Source organism: Bidens hawaiensis, unplaced genomic scaffold (assembly GCF_021521415.1).
Source record: "Bidens hawaiensis isolate Kalapana, Puna unplaced genomic scaffold, B.hawaiensis_p1.1 tig00001575_1, whole genome shotgun sequence".
Taxonomy (NCBI): Eukaryota; Viridiplantae; Streptophyta; class Magnoliopsida; order Asterales; family Asteraceae; genus Bidens; species Bidens hawaiensis.
This window is the reverse complement of record NW_027491088.1, coordinates 3,941,044-3,959,637: the sequence shown is the minus strand read 5'-3', so window position 1 is coordinate 3,959,637 and position 18,594 is coordinate 3,941,044.

The window sequence follows — 18,594 nt, the reverse complement described above, 5'->3', positions numbered from 1 at the left end:
CACTAATATCACTAATAACATTCATGATTAAATGTATTATTATTTGCTTGTATACCACTCCAAACAAACGTTCCATTGAGTTTGTATTTCATAATTTTTGTACGAATGATACAAAGACACGTTAACTCTTTAGATGTGACAAGATTGTGATCTTTATCTAATTCATGTTGATATTGATATTGCTTTCACATTTTCGTTCTCCCCATAGGTCCTACCTGCTTGAACGATGTGTCAACATTTTTAACCAACCTTTTGTTTATGATTTGAGATGTCTCTTAAGCCGTGTTAGCGTAAATTATATTTTCTCTATGTATATATAAAACTTATACAAATTATGGTATTCCAAAAGTTATACTACTAGTATTTTATTCATCATCATCCAAATAAGTTAATAAAGGGTATTCAATATATGCTACACATGTATGGGTGTATCCGTTATAAAAGCTTGAATTAAATTACTGATGCAGCGGTAAAATGATAACGAAGATCGAATAACGTTGATTCAGAGAATACCCGTGATAAACTTCCAAAACCCCCAAATCCCACCCAAAGGTCAAGGAAATTGAAGAGAAAAATATTTATTATCAAAATTCAAGTCTGACCATCTATATTACATCAACATCATATAGATAGGATTTCTGATACGAAATGGGCCCAAAAAAGGCCATGGGCCAAACACAAACCCAAAATGAAAAATATAAAAACTGACAAAAAAAACATAAAAAGACCCATAACTTTATTTAAGAGGCGTTTTTGGACTTCGGACAGGAGGCTGTTTGCCGCAATGTGCTCCTCGTCTCAAGCTTCGATTTGACTGCTAATGGGCTTGAAACGGAGCTTCGTGGGCCAAATTATGCTCATTTTCGTTGGCTATCTTTGGAAGCACGATCTTGGGCTTCCAAATATAACATGGCACACTCTTCAATACTTGGGCCTCCATCAATTACCAAGTTTAAAAGAGATCGAGTCTAAACTTATAATGGTTTAACAAACGAACTTGAGTTCAAGAATCATATACAAGTTTAACTAAGCCCACGGTTCGAAATGGACCTAGAATTTTTATTTTTTTTTATTTTATTTTATTTTTTTTTTGTTATTCAAGTTCATCCTGTGTGAAATTTGAAAACATACAAACCGATGAAGAGGTTTTAACATTTTAATATACATTTTCTAACAACTGTTCATACCATGCCAAACCACAAACATGCAAATCGAGCCCAAAAAAAGAGAGAAAGTTTGTTTAATGTATACTTTTTGCAATTATTAGCCGCTAACAATAAAAATATAATGTTGCCAGAAAATTTTAAAGTATATATATACCTTATTGAGGATAGTTTATTAATAGAATAATAAATATGGACGATCATGGTTCTTTCTCTTTCTCTAACGGCACATGAACTTTTATTGATTATAAAGTAACAAAATGATAGATCAAATATATACAAACAAAAATTTATAGGGGGTTAAATATTGGGACAAGCAAATGGTATCGGCATTCAAACAAGTATTTCGGTACCGGTATCGTTTTTTGAGAAAACAATCGGTACCGGTATCGCTTTTTGAGAAAACAAGGATCAGGTTTTTTTGGGATCGGTACCGGTACCGGTATTTACTGAAAATGTTTGCCTACGATACTAGTACCGAACTGAGCATTTTCGGTATCGATACCAATTTTTTTTAGGAAAATCAGGATCGGTACCGAGCTTATTCGAAGCTAAAAAATGCACATCAAGAATTCTAATCTAGGGATCGTAGTTTCGTCTTATTTTTTACTCATATAACAATAGGATATTATATTCTCTAGTAATTTATTATAATGTAGATTTTTTATAAAAAGTTTTCTCATTACGTGTTTTCCAAATAAACCAAGTAGATGCCAAGAAAATCGTTTGGGTCAACTTATGAAATATAGATCCAATCAATCTCTTAGAAAAGCGCAATACTTTCGCAACCGAGCTTCTAATCGTGAATAAAAACCTACACCATGAGTTTACTGTTCCAGACCGTAATAATAAATGATAATCATAGTTCTTAACGGAAAAGGTGGACGGTGATCATAGTTAATGACCACAGTTGTTGTAAGTGTGATTAACTTAATTAGGTCATTAGGATCTTCATTTGTGTGTTGGTTTTTATTAATGATACCAAACCCACTCTTTTTTATAATTGTATTAAACCTTTCAATTAAAAAGGTCAAAAAGGTTGTATTTTTTTGTTTGACTTCCTAAATGTACGTTTTCATTTATGTTACGCTAGTGGACTAAAAAAAGTATAAACATATTAAAAATTATTTGTTAACATCTATTTTGTAAAGGGTCCCTGGTGTTTCAAATTAATGGTTGAAGTCTCATATCAAACAAGGGTATAGAATATGACATATAAGTTTGTGATTATGATTAAGAAAAACTAGTTCAAAATATGTGTGTGTGTGTGTTTTAATAGAGTAAAATGGGGTTTTCGTTCTTATGGTTTGTCTAATTCTGCGTTTTAGTCCAATAGTTTTTAATTTGCAATTTTCGACCATATGGTTTTCTTTCACTTGAAATTAAACCCGGCCTCACTAACCCCTTTAAGTCTAGTCGTTAAACCTATCAGTGTGCTCCTCACGTGAGGGGCAGTTTTGTCATTGTTTTCTCAAAAACACCCCAACCCCTCACGTGAGGGGGCTTGCGAATTAGGATGAGGATTATTTGGGGAGTAAAAGGACAAAATTGTCCCTCACGTGAGAGGCATGCTGATGGGTTTAACGACAAGACTTAACGGAGTTAACGTAGTCGGGTTTAATTGCAAGTGAAATGAAACCATAGGGACGAAAATCACATATTTTAAACAATCAGACTAAAATCGCATATTTGTACAAACCACAGAGATAAAAACCGTAATTTACTCTTTTTAATATATGTTTAATGACCATCTGACGGGCCACTGACTCACATGATCATATTTATTTCATTCTCAAGAGTAACCCAACAAAATGGTTTTCATTTAATAATTGACAATAAGATTGGAAAGTGGGGGTTAAACAATTGCTGTTAGCCAAAAGCTTTAACAAATCTGTTCAGCATGTGAGTTGCAATAACCAAAAGCTACAATTACTGTTACGACATGTGTAATAACATTAAAAAATATATATGTTCTTGAAAGAAAAGAAAGGTTAAATGGTAGTAGTATCATAGGTTTGGTGCTCAATTTTAGATAATGTTCTGGTTGAAAAAGAACATTTTATGATATTCACTAAATAAAATGCAATATCATATAAGAATATAAGATTATTTGGCATGATATTATAATATATCTTATCAAGTTTATAAACTATTGGCACAAGCAAGGTATGGGTTTACGTTGGAATAGTTTGGGCCTTAGCAAGCAAAAGATTATTGTTGTGTTTTAATTTGTACCAATTTATATAGTCAAATGGATTCGATAGGGCACTTGGACTCGGGCCACTCGGCCCATTATTCAATTCCACCACAAAAGCAGTTCCGTATATTGACTCGGCCCATTAACTTTATTCCAATGATCCAATCTACTGGAATAAAATCATTAAATCATTAAATACCATTACGTCGGGTTAAATTTTCCTTTTTTTAAAAACACGACCAAGGTTTTTTTAATTTTTTTCAGTTTGGTTGCTTAATTTTGAGCATTTATTAAAAATATCATGATAATGATGAAGAGGCTTTATACTTTAATAAACTAAGCGACTTTAGTTACTTCATAGACAAATTATCATTAATATAAACCAAAGCAGCCGAACGATATTTAGTCTGATATTTGGTGTGTTAGGTGTGCTTCTCTCATAAAGGTGGAGGGCTTGAGTCCTGTCGTGAATTGGAAAGTAGATTAGATAGGTGTATGAATTGTTATTTGAAGAGAAATGATAAATTAATACATTTTAAAAAATAATAGTTACATGAGCATCCAAGTCAACAAAAATTCACTTCGGCATAAAAAATGAAACATAAGACTATGGACGACATTGAGGTCATCCCTCATCTTCTAATTTTCAGGGTTCCCACATATAAACATTTCTTAGAAACTTATGTTTTAAAAACCCGGGCCCTCTCATCTGTATATTTTGGCTCACTTTGCCACCTCAGCCCATAGACACTTGTGTGCTCTATATTAGGGGCGTTTATATTTGACTTGGGGCTTATAAAACTTTAAATTCAAATCACAAATCCAAATTTGAGGGTTAAATATTCGAATCGGATCCTTATCTTAACCGAATGGTGTATTCTGTTTTTAAATAGAAATTAAATCAAATGAGTCTGAACTTTCCAAATTCACATTCAATTAAAAAAAACCCTCCAACCACATAACTCGATTCAAATAACCAAAAACCCGAACCCAATAAACAACCTAGTCTCCATTTTAGATCTTCTTCAAGACTCCTTTAATTTAATTATTTACAAACTCCAATGATTTACTTTTACCGTACACAAGTTAAAGATTCGATGTGGATACACACATCAAACTAACTAATACAATGTGGTCCTGGTTAGCATTTCCAAAAAGAAACCTAAATAATTTTCACATGAAACAACAGTAATAAAGAAAGTGGATGATGGTCTTCTTCAATGTCTTTGTTCGATCGATCGAAGTTGATGAAACATGAAGCATGAAGAGGCAGGCTTTATTAAGCACCCGCACACACGCTTCAACGGAACACCACTCTTGGGATCACCATCACCTCCCTTTAATTTCTCTTTTTACACAAACACACACCCTTTTTCTTTTTCAAAGCTGCATTTACTTCACTTTATTTTCTGTTTTCTACATACCTTCTGCTTTCACTTTCACAATAACTATTTAAGGTTTTTTTTATTTGATATCATTATCCCAAACACATAGTTTGTGAATATGATTTTACTTAGATAAGTTTTTACGTATTTATGGTTTTTTATTCCTTTCATAATAATCATTCAAAATTCCAGCAATAAAAAAGTGACAACTAAACGAGCAACAAGTTGCACCACAACTCATTTTAAATAACAAAACCGATACTACTAATAAACAAGCTTTGGGTCTTAAAGGTCGAAAACTTACTATGCACGACCCATTAAAAACTGGTAAGAAAGTCGACAACGTGAGGCTATGGAACCATATGTATCAAAGGTGTAACTATAAAAGGGATAAACGCGTGTTATTTCTCTAAGCAAGATTTTTCGTATTCAATAATTTTGCATGATTCCGCCTTCAAGCAGCCTAACCAACAACAAACATTTTGTATTTAAGCCCAACGGACATTCTTGTAAGGTCCCCTACCCACCCACACACAAAAACATCGGTTGATCATGGAGTACACATTTCTTCAAGTGGATCCGACTTTTACCCGAGCCTCTTTTTTAGCAGAAATTCCTCTTCGTTTAAGAATATGCCTAACAAAATCATACATATATTTAAATTTTAAACCCAAGTAACTTTGCAGTCAAGTGCAGGCTCGCCTAAATGATCCTAACACACCTTGGGCAAATAGGCATGACTCGTCAACTAAAAAACAGAGGGGTCATTAGCCGGTAGTTAAGGATAGCCCGGTACTCTAAAGTCGACATGGTTGGTTTAGTACTTTGTTAACCATAACTTTGAAAATTATGGACAACATTCCAACTATTAGCTAATAAAAGTGTGTAAAAACACTTAAATTCATGTACTTTAAGACCAAATCTGTGCTTTATTTCTGATTTGTCATCATGTTCTTATATGAGCTCAACTATAACTCTATTATTGCTAAATTTGTTTATTTTATTAAGATTTCGGTTTTATTTTCTACATTTGATATAAATAAGTGTCGAATTTAAATGCTCTTTGAAGTTGATTTTGTCTTTTGTGTAAGTTGGTGGAGGAAGTCGGTCCATAGACGATGACTTATCATAGGAGTTTTGTATGCTTGAGGGATGACAATTGTAATTATGAGATAGTGAAGGTTCTTTATATACAAAAACTAACTTAATGAACCTTTAAAACCAACGGTATACACCTATAAACTTTCATTCTACACCTCTTGATGAGTTTATTAAATTAATTTTTTTATTTGTGTAGTATTATTTTATATGATCGTAGATACATAGTTACGACTTATTATTTTCATTTGCATCTTCATAAACTGTTGAATCTAATCGAAAGAGAAAAAGCTTAAGATGGTAAATTAATGTTCGCTTCGGTTATTAATAACTTTAACATGTTCTATCAAGCTAAACGTCAGTAGTGGCGTTTAATTCAAAACTTATAACGAAAAGCATATAGGAAAGTTGATTCTTAAAGATATAGTTTGCTTAAACCTAAGGCCACCCGTAGTGGGCGGCGACCTTTCTGGATGAAAAGTGGGGGAGCCGGGCGAGAACACCGCCCCACGGGCAATATGTGGGGCGAAATGGTGTGTGGGTGGGTGGGGGGGGGCGCAAACTATTTGTTGGGCGATGTGTGTATAATATATATATTAAATATTATTATAATATATGTTTGTGTGTGTATATATATATTAGCCTACAACACTATTACACTCCAAAAACAAATTTCTATCATTTGATGACTGAGTGTCACGTGTTACAATTCGCCCAATTTGTAGCCCCACCACTACACATAGCCTAATAGTAATTTATGACAAATGATTGTCAAGACCATTAGAGAGGTTAATTAAATTGTGCATCTCCTAATCGGCTATTGTAAATAAGGTTTTCTTTTTAAAAGAAAAAAAAAGAACAAACAAAATAGATGAAATATACCTTCCTATATGTTGGAACAAGTACCTTCTGCTTTTCTTTTGCTTTGGTTTTTCTTAGGAAATGTGGTGATTAGGGTTATAGACAGATAAAGCTCCTTTTGTGTCATAACAAATTAGATGCAAAACAACCCTAACTCACTTTTTCTTTGTTGTTATCTTTCTTTTCAAACTTCGCTTCTTCTTCAATATTCTTCTTTTGCACATCCTTGATATTTTATAAAATGCATGGTTGGTTCTTTTTACTATATTTGTTTTGCTTTTAAAATCAAGGCCACTATTTGATTTGCAAGAAAAATCCTAAACGGATTTAAAAAAAAATCTAAATATTTTGATCATGATAGAGCTTTCAAAGCTCAATATCATATCAAATTTACGTATGAATAAATTGCTATTAAATTCATATAATATAGAGGGAGAATGTTATTTAAAAGAAAAGTGTAAATAACTAGAATATTTAATATTTATGTTAATATTAACTAAGTTAATTTTATGGTATAGTTTTTATACTAGATTAATTATTACTCCCTCCGTCCCTTTACAAGCGTCATGGTTTGAAAAACACAAAATTTAAGAAAGTTTGAATGATTGTACTTTTTTCTTAACAAATTACTATAATGCCCTTGACATATATAAAAAGACAAAATTTAAGAAAAGTTGGAATGATTGCATTTTAAGGGTAAATTTGGAAGTTAATTAATAAAGTTTGAAAGTGGACATTTGTAATGAGACAAACTAAAAAGAAAATGTGGACACTTTCAAAGAGACGAAGGGAGTATTACTTATTATATTACAACAAAATAAAATAGCATAACGGGTAAAGTTAAAATACAAAGGACAACAAAAATGAGAAAGGTGAGAAGGAATCCGGTCCATTGATCTTGTATTTGAATGGTTGAGATTAATTTAATAAATAAAAATTGATGGAAAGGGCATGAAGGTAATAACACACCTTTGTTGACTTTCTCTCTCCACATGCAAGGCACATGGCAATTCCCACATCATTTTAAAATGTCCATAACTTTTTCATACGACATTATTTTAAAAAAAATCACCATAATAATAAGCGTTTTTTTATCTTTAATATGAGTATCATATTGTTATATAAAAATAAAAAAAATTAATGGGTTTTTTAATTGTGTTTTTTTGTTGTTCATTGTGTCATTGTGTAATATGTTGTTTCCATTGTGTTTTACGTTTCAAGTCATTATATTCACTATTGTGTCTTACGTTTTAGGCCATTGTGTTATACGTAGTCACCATTGTGTCTTATGTTTTAGGTCATTATGTTATACGTATTCATCATTGTTTTTTACGTTTTAGGTCATTGGGTTATACGTATTCACCATTGTGTTTTACGTTTCAAGTTAAAGACACAATGGTGTGCGAAAAGACACAATGACGAAAAAAGACACAATGGCGAAAAAAGACATAATGATAAGCGAAAATACACAACGGTGTGCGAAAAGACACAATGACGAAAAAAGACACAATGATAAGCGAAAAGACACAATGGTGTGCGAAAAAACACAATAACAAAAAAAAGTCACAATGATAAACGAAAAGACACAATGGTGTGCGAAAAGACACAATGGTTTGCGAAAAGACACAATGGCGAAAAAAGACACAATGATAAGCGAAAAGACACAATAGTGTGTGAAAAGACACAATGACGAAAAAAGACACAATGATAAGCGAAAAGACACAATGGTGTGCAAAAAATCACAATGACGAAAAAAAACACAATGATAAACGAAAAGACACAATGGTGTGCGAAAAAACACAATGACGAAAAAAGACACAATGGTATGCGAAAAGACACAATGTCGAAAAAAGACACAATGATAAGCGAAAAGACACAATGGTGTGCGAAAAGACACAGTGACGAAAAAAGACACAATTATAAGCGAAAAGACACAATGGTGTGCGAAAAAACACAATGACGAAAAAAACACAATGATAAGCGAAAAGACACAATGGTGTGCGAAAAGACACAATGACGAAAAAAGACACAATGTCGTGATTTTTGTTTAAAATTTTATATAACAAAAATCATACTCATATTATAGATAAAAAAACGCTTGTTATTATGATGAACTTTTTTTAAAAAAAAAATATCATACAAAAAAATTATAAACGTTCTAAAATGATAGGGGTATTTACATGTGCCTTGCATGTGGAGAGAGAAAATGTGTACAATTACCTCTATACCCTTTTTCTTTTTGTCCCCACTTGACACATGTCAATTATTTATAGCTTCTCACACTTCTCAGTTTTGTTAGACCATGTGTAGTCATAAAGCTCCACTACCAGGGGTTATACGCCACGTGGCGCCCAGTCAGAGTTATGGTTTTGTACAAAAACAGACTGTAGTCATAACTCTCCACTACCAGGGGTTATGCGCCACGTGGCGCCCAATCATTATTAATTTTTTTAATTTTTATAAATAATAATTCATTTAAATAATTAAATATATAATTAAAACAGTACATTAAAATTAAAAAATACATTAAACGGATATAGTAATCTAATATTATTATTATTTTTACGATGAATATTTGATATAGTTATGATATTAGTAACATAAACATAAGCATAAACCAAGTTTTTTTTTACCAAAGGGGTTTGGGTAAAATGTATTTATCAATATGGAGATTTTGAAACTTATTTACCTATAAATGGTGTGGGGTTAAAATTGCAATAAAAATATATTACGGGTTTAAAATTACAATAACAAAATGGTGTGGGTTATAAATTAAAATAAAAATATATAATACACCACTCCTCATCTCGTCTTCTTCAATTCGCCGGCCACTAACTCCGACGACTGGCATTTAACCGGCGATCCCGTTACCACCCACCACCACCACCATTTTTCTCCTTCTTCTCCGATCTGTAACTCACCCACCACCACCATAACAATAACATAAACCGGCTCCAAGACCCACCCATGACCCACCCAACGGCTTTTTTTTTTATTTGTGTGCCAACCCCCGCGTTTTGTATACAACGCAACCAAAAATCAATTTCATATAACGCAGGGGGGCGGCGTACCCCCCGCGTTTTCGTCCTCAACGTTTGCCACTACGGGTGATCTTACCCTTTATAGAATAACTTGACCCTAATTATTATGCTACTTTAAAACGTAAATAGTTGTATTTATTTTTTACGCTTCTTACATTAATACATATGTATTTGTATATGAGGTGGGATCTCTGACACAACTACAACCCCGCCACCATCACCACTGCCACCATCACCACCGTGCCGTCTCCACCAGCATCTTCGTCTGTCCTGCCTCCTCACAAGCAAGCAAGTGGTGCTTTTTTTCACATCCTGTGCCTATTTAATCATCCAAATGGATTACAAACTAAAAATTTGTGATATATTCACTTTCATCTTAATTTCAAACTCTCTTAACAAATTTCAACCAATTCTTTAAAAAGAAAAAAGAAAACCGAAGGCACCTTAGATTTTTAATTATGGAATCCTAAACTTATTGACAAGTACTTTTTTTTATTGAATGACCAACACACATAGAATTGTCTATGTATTCCGTACGGGATGGTCTAACGGCAACGGGTAACCACCAGCTGCTAGTACAACCCAACGCAGTTTAAGTAAATAGATTTATAAACGTACATAAATTAAATGAAACAAAATCAAATGAATTATTATTATAATTATTATCCAAGATACACATTGGCTAAGTGAGTGAACCAAACGAGATATGAACTAGTGATCAACAGGATCGTGACTATAGTGATTCATGATTCGAGACACTGATCGCGACGTATCACGGACTATTAGAGTTTGTGTTGCGCAGGGGTGGTGGCGGTTGGTGGTTGGCTCGCGGTTGTCATCGGAGATCATATCATAGAAGTCGTTTTCCCTAAATAAAAACAAAGAAGTGGCTTTTAAGGAGCTAGTAACACGAGTGCGTACGTACGTGTGTATGCACGACATGAATGAAACATGTTGGCCACCCACACATGTGCTCTGCTGAAAAAGGCGTCCACAGATGATAGCAATGGGTTATAACTTATAAGACTTGTCTTTGTTAATGTAATCACCACCACCCGTGGTCGTGGTGGCGATGCTGGTGGCCCGACGGTGCATGGTATTTAATTAACGTGGTGGTGACTACTCATGCAATTGTTTTACCATCTAAAGTTTATTCCACACACTACAACAAATCTGCCCTATTGCGACAACAATTTCCATACTTTTCCCGACAACATGTAGTTGGTACAAATCTAAATTTTTTATCCCGACGACATGTGGTCGGGATAGGTGTCGTCGGAGTAGCCTCGTCCAGAAAAAAAACAAAAAAATGTTTCCCAACAATATGTTGTCGGCATAAGTAATGCAAAAAACATTTTTAAGAAAATGTGTTATTCTTTATTAAAATGAAAAAAAATATATTTTAAATAAAATATTAAAATCTTATCCCGACAACATGTCGTCGGCATAGTGATATGAATAAAATATTATTAAAATCTTATCCCAACAATATGTTGTCGGGATAGTTAACTGAATATTATAATATTAAAACCATATATTGACAATACGTTGTCGGGATATAGTTTTAATATTATTATATTCTATTAATTATTCCGACGACATGTTGTCGGGATAGAGTTTATAATTATTTATTTCAGCTAAATCCTACAGCATTGTTTCGCTATTTTCCGGATTTCAACCTGTTTTTCGGCTAATTGCAAAACACCAAAATCAAAATCCATAATACGCAATACATAAACTTAAATTATCCTACATCATATATACGACATTCAATCCGTCAATTTGTTCAAACGCCAAAAAAAAAAGAGAGAGTTATCCAAATGAAACACAACTAAAATGTCATAGCCCTTGTTTAAGCATCACTTTCATCTTCGCTTTCGTAAGGTCGATGTTGCCATTGTTTCTTGGCATCTTCAAGTTTTTTGTCAAACTCTTGTGACATTTTTTCAAACATCTCTTGCATTTGACTTTATTGTTGTTGTTGAAGTTCGGCTTTTAAACTTTCATGCCAATCTTGTTGTCATGATCCGGAGGAAGAACCAATTTAGGTACAATAGGCTGTGTTGCCCTTCTTTCAATTTGTCCAATTCCCCGGAGACGCCTGCGTGATTCACCGAAAACATTTCGAAAAACTTCTGAATTGCAATAATCATCCGATACATCTTGAATTCTTCTTCTTTCCGCTTTAAGTCGTTCCTAAAAAAATAAACGGAATATATGCTCATTTTGGCCCAAACAGGGCCGTCTCGTGGGTAAGCTAAATGAGGCAATGACTTTAGGCCTCCAGATTTATAGGGCCTCCATTTTAAATAAGAGTTATGTATTATGATATTTTGAAAGTAGAGTTATTTTAGAATTAGTAACTCAATGATGAGCCACAAGTTAAGGATGATTGCTTCATATCCATTATCACGGCATATCATCTACATTATATAATTCTTGTATACTCTTTAGCGCTATACGCATAAAGAAAAGAAAATAAAAAGGCCTCAACCTTTTAGTTAGTTTTAGGCCTCCGAGAACATTGAGACGGGCATGGGCCCAAACACACTTTAATTGACCAAAATAGATAAGTTTTGGTAGAAATGGGTAATTTTGACCCATTTGGACCAAAACGTGCGTATTTTGAGTTATGTAAAGTGTGTTATGCTCGTTTTGTCCCGAACACACTTTAGTTGACCAAAAATATATATGTTTTGGTTGAAATGGGTAATTTTAACCCATTTGAACCAAAACATATACATTTTTTTCCCTGAACACACTCTAATTGACCAAAATATAAAAGTTTTGGTTGAAATTGACAAGTTTGACAAAAATAAATACAATGGGTCTGAATCACTTACAAAGTCTAATCGTGCCGCTTCATTGACCCATTCACCATCCTTTGTATGGGCATCCTCAAAACCCTCAACATAACTTGCTGGTTCTTTGTTTACGGTCTATATATATTGAAAAAATTAATACTAACTCTTTTAGCATGAGATTAAACTAGTATGTCTTTGTATAATAGTAACATTTTTCTTACCTGCACCTTACGTGGGTCCTTGCGAGGTGGTTGATTACCACCATCTCCCCCGTGTGCTCGGGCCACATCTGCCATTCCTACAAAAAGTTATTTAAAGTGTGTTATGCTCGTTTTGGCCCGAACACACTTTAGTTGACCAAAATATATATGTTTTGGTTAAAACGGGTAATTTGATCCATTTGAACAAAAACTCGCATATTTTGAGTTATTTAAAGTGTGTTATGCTCGTTTAGGTATTTCTTATCTGAGAAGAGCTTATCAATCACTTCAATCCAACGGTCCTCATTAAATAAATATTAAGTTTCTTAGCATGTCAAATACACAATAAATACAAGTATAAAGTTCACCCACCCAAACCAAATTGTGAGCACCAAACCAGTAAGAATATTAAATGGCGTTTAATCAAAAGTAAAGAATTAATTAAAAATAGCAGTGTCTCTCAGTCTATCGAAAAACCTCTCGATAACGTAAATGGTTTCATGCTCACATTAAATCTGAGCGAAAACCAAAATTGAAATCAGTTGTTTGATGCGATTTCCATTTTTCAAGTGAACGACCCAGATTCAATTATCAAACAATTGAGGCTTATTATTAACAAAAAATTGAGGTTGTACAGTTACAAGCAGTTCAAACCAAACCCTACCAACCCAGATTCAATTATCATTAACAAACAATTGAGCAAAAACACCCCAGAACCTTAATCTACAACATAAGGTATAGAATACTCACTTAATAGAGGTGGATTTGGGCTACGTGGCTGAGACGGCGACACAGGTGGACGGAAATGGCTGAGGTACACTGCGGCTTCGTTTGATCCGGTGGCGGAGGTGGACGGAAGAGGTGGACGGCGGCGGTTGGTTTGTTCTCTTTTAGAATCAGTGCAATCGGTGGCGGAGGTGGACGGCGCAGGCGGACAGCGGCGGGGGTTGTTCGGAGGTAGACGGGTTCTGGTTATGATTTTTTGTCATATGATAGAGAATAAGATGGGTTTTTATTATTTATATCTAAGTAATCATATCCCGACAACGGGATATGTTATGAATTTTTTCTTTTTTTAAAAATTTTTAATAATGACGTCATATGTCCACCCTATCCCAATGACATGTTGTCGGGATAGGACTCCTAAAAATAATAGCTGGTGTATTTCAATAAGGCGGGTAACTTGAATTATTTTCCAAACATTTCAAGAATAATTTATCCAACGACATGTTGTCGGGAAAGGTCATTTGTTTTTTTTTTGTTATATACATTGCGTACATTATAGATACGTACATAGATGGTTACATCTAATAGTACTTTACGTATACAATATATTTTTATTGTTCACATGGTTTCAATAGTATGATTAAGCTATTATATATTATTACTTAAGTTGAATATATTTTCCCGTAATTTTTAAGATAATGTCTGTTTTGGAAAAAAATCTGCTAAGGATAATGTATCCAAATCTGTTATGTGAGATTTAGTGCTAAAATGATAACAACGAATGTATATATGAAATCTTGATGAATTCAACGATTATATGAACAAAATAGAGATAAACGTTGTGATATGATTACGAGGGAAAAAGCCCTTAACCAAAATAGTCTTACTTCGGTCAAAACTTATCGAGGTAACCATTGGTAAAATAGCTCCGGTTAATGATTAATAGGATAATCTTTGGTCGAAGTACTTTAGTCAATGATCAACAAGGTAACATTTGGTCGATGAGTATATGGTTATCTTGGTCTCCGGCACAAAACACCCCCGGACGGTGAAAACTATCACCGTCGAGTTTATTGATTAACAAAGAGTGATCACAAGTGTTTGTGGAGTATACGATCAAGATTACAAGGAAAGCGAGTGTGTAGAGAGAGTGTTTAGTTCTGCTCTAGTGTGTCTAAGTACATGTGTGTTCCTACTCGATCATAACTCGATTATATAAGAAAATACAAATAACAACCTTTCCTAAAAATCCGGAAGTCTTCCACTAACCACTCCAATGACCACGTGCCTATAACCATCCAGTAGCGAATTAAGTGGAGGACCAGGTCTAGGAACCGTTAATGTTGATAAATATCAACATTCATATGAGAAACAATCGTTAACAGCACCAAATACTGAGAATCCATGATCCTGACATAGCTCTGGAACTCTTCAGAAGGATAATTGATCCAGACATGTCTTCAAGAATAACATATCCTCAGTACTCAGTTATTTGTGACACAACAAGAAGTCCTATAAATCCGCCACCTTCCCACTATCTTCATCCACGACTTTGACCATGTGTTTGACAAGTCCAATAGCGATATATCCGGTGGAGCCGTTATACTTATTAAATAACAACCTACACACAAGAAACAATTGTTAATAATACCAAGTACTGAGGACCACTGATCCTGACAGGATCTGTCTAAGGATAACTGATCCAAGAACATATGTCAGGATAACGTATCCACAGTGTCAAATTTCCGTGCCCTAACAATGTCATGATTAGATTTTTAACATATGAGTCGGTAATGTGTCTCTAAGCTTTAAAAAAAAGAGAAAGAAGATGATTATTTAACATTGTTTTAAATATGTCTTAATTTATAGGGTAATTTGTTAAAATGACTATTTAATTACTCTCACGAGTTTGGAAAGTTCAATAGTGCCGCTAGAATGGTTGACCAGGTATGTTCCCTTTGACCCGGCCCATTTTTTTACCTAGTAAATTTTGTGCCCCCCCGAAGAGAATTTATGGATATGTTTTTGTATGTATGTATGTGTGTGTGTAACAATCTCTAAGTAACATATCTATGTATGTACGTATGTAGCCATCTCTATGTATGTATGTATGTATGTAACCATCTCTATGTATGCATGTTTGTAACCATCTCTATGTATGTATGTATGTATGTAACCATCTCTATGTATGCATGTTTGTAACCATCTCTATGTATGTATGTATGTATGTATGTAACCATCTCTATGTATGTATGTATGTATGTAACCATCTCTATGTATGTATGTATGTATGTATGTATGTAACCATCTCTATGTATGTATGTATGTAACCATATCTATGTATGTATGTAACCATCTCTATGTATGTATGTATGTATGTATGTATGTAACCATCTCTATGTATGTATGTATGTAACCATATCTATGTATGTATGTAACCATCTCTATGTATGTATGTATGTATGTATGTATGTATGTATGTATGTAACCATCTCTACGCATGTATGTAACCATCTCAATGTATGTATATATGTTTGTATGTATGTAATCATCCCCATGTATGAATGTATGCAACCATATGTATGTATGTATGTATGTATGTATGTATGTATGTAACCATCTCTAAAATGATTTTAAAGAAAAGAAAAAATAAAATATAAAGTTTATCCCGACAATATGTCGTTGGGATAGGGTAGTTAATTTTTTATTATTTTATTTTAATTTAAGATGATTTTAAAGAAAAGAAAAAATAAAATATAAAGTCTCTATCCCGACAATATGTCGTCGGGATAGGGTAGTTAATTTTTTATTCTAATTCAAGATGATTTTAAAGAAAAGGAAAAATAAAATATAAACACTCTATCCCGATAACATGTCGTTGGGATTGGGTAGTTACTTTTTTATTATTTGATTCTAATTTAAGATGCTTTTAAAGAAAAGGAAAAATAAAATATAAACACTCTATCCCGACAACATGTCGTCGGCAAAAGAATTGAGTCAAAATTTGGTTTGGTCAAAGTTGGTCTCGCGAATTAACGATTGACACTTGTAACGAATTCTGGGATTTTCTATCCCGACAACATGTCGTCGGGATAGAGTTAGCTATACCGACAACATCATGTTGTCGGGATAGGTTTCGTCGCAAAAAGACCAAATTCTTGTAGTGACAGTAAATAAGGATTACAGATTAACCAAATCTTAAAATTTCTTTTGGCTATTTTTGTTCGTTTGAACTTAATTAGAAGTTAGAACTCACGGTTTTGATGTTTGACTGTTAGGTGGTGTGTTGTGGTTTAGGCGTTTAGCTAGAAAAGGCTAGTTAAAGCATCAAATCATTGCCATGTAGGCCGTGAGACTTTAACTAACCCGTCTTTTAACTAGTACATTGGTTAACTAGATTTAATTACCTAAATTAATATAAAAAGAAAAAAAACAAATGAAGGACAATTAAAATATGTTATTGGTTGTTACTTGGGTTGATCCACTTGTTATTTATGTTTCACGACATTAAGGATCTTTGGCACCATATTTAGCTAGCTCGGCGTGTTGTAGTAGCGTCATCATGCCCATGCGGTATGAATGGCGCCTCCACAATACACAGTCTTAGATGCAAATTTTAAAGTACGACTTTTATATTTTTATTTTGCAGACTGATCAACCGACAAGTAGATTTTTAAGTATGTATATAGTATTAATTTCATAACTATAATAGAACATATTAATGATGTACATAGTGTTTGAATTAGATATATAAAACAATTATGTAACTAACACAATTTTTATCATACATAGATTACTTTAATTAATTATCTTTCATGCGGTAACTAAGTGTATTGTGTGTTTTATCGCAGTTCTCGACATATATCAATTTGAAGTGAACACACTGATGTATGTGGTGTTTGTCAAAACAATTACTCCATCCTTCCCTTTACAAGTGTCATAGTTTGAAAAACACAAAATTTAAAAAAATTTGAATGATTGCATTTTTGCTTAACAAATTACTATAATGCCCTTAACATATATAATAAGACAAAATTTAAGAAAGTTTGAATGATTGTATTTGTGAAAATAATATTTGAAAGTGGACATTTGTAATGGGACAAATTAAAAAGGAATGTGGACGCTTTTAAAGTGACGGAGTGAGTAGTTGAATTTGGTGTTTGTCAAAACTATTAGCTAATAAAGATGTGGGAGAGAAGATGAGACGGCTATGTGATTACATAATCTTCTTATCTATCATAATAGTTTAAACAATAGGTAAAAATATTGTTACAAATGTAAGATCTTCGGAGTTCTCTAGCTAAGTATCGGTTTCCTGTCAATTTGTTAGCATCAGGAGTATTTCTTTTTATGAATCCAATATCATTTAACAATCCATGAACACTATTCAGACCAACTCTAAATAAAACAAACCATAATATTCAAGTATTATTTGTTTGGCCTCACACATTATTCATTATGAAGGCTTTTGCCTCTTGTTTTCTCTATAGATCTTGTCATTAAGTATGTAAAGTTACAATCAACATAAACACTAGTGAAGTCGTCTATGATGACGGGCCGACAATGATAATTATGCAGGTGTTGATGTTCTATCAATATTGGTATCTTGTCTCGTTCATCCTGGTTAAATCGGCCCGGCATGTGGACCATCGAAAATTAATGGTGTGTAATATGTGGCTTAATCAAACGAAGATGTCATAATAACACGAATCAAGTTTTTGTATGTCAAATATATTATTTCAGAGTTTATGTTATTTTTTCCTACTCCACACCAAACATTTGAAGTGAAAAAAAGAACACACAAAGAATTACTAGTGGACCTATAGAGTTAAAGGTCATGCCGCGATGATGATTATGCCGGTGTTATTAAGATCATTACAAGAAAATTATGTTACTACCCGTTACAAGTCAATATTCGGGTTGGGTCGGACATCAATCACAAGGCGGCGATTAGAGGGCCATATGTGGAATTACTTAATCAAGTTGGATTAGAACTCTAGTGTTTATCAAATTGATTGTTTGGATATATATTTGTTTGGATTAATGTTTGGTTCGTGTCTAGTTAGCTGTATAAACTGAGTTATGGTATACCAAACCAAGTTTATTTTTCTCAATAATA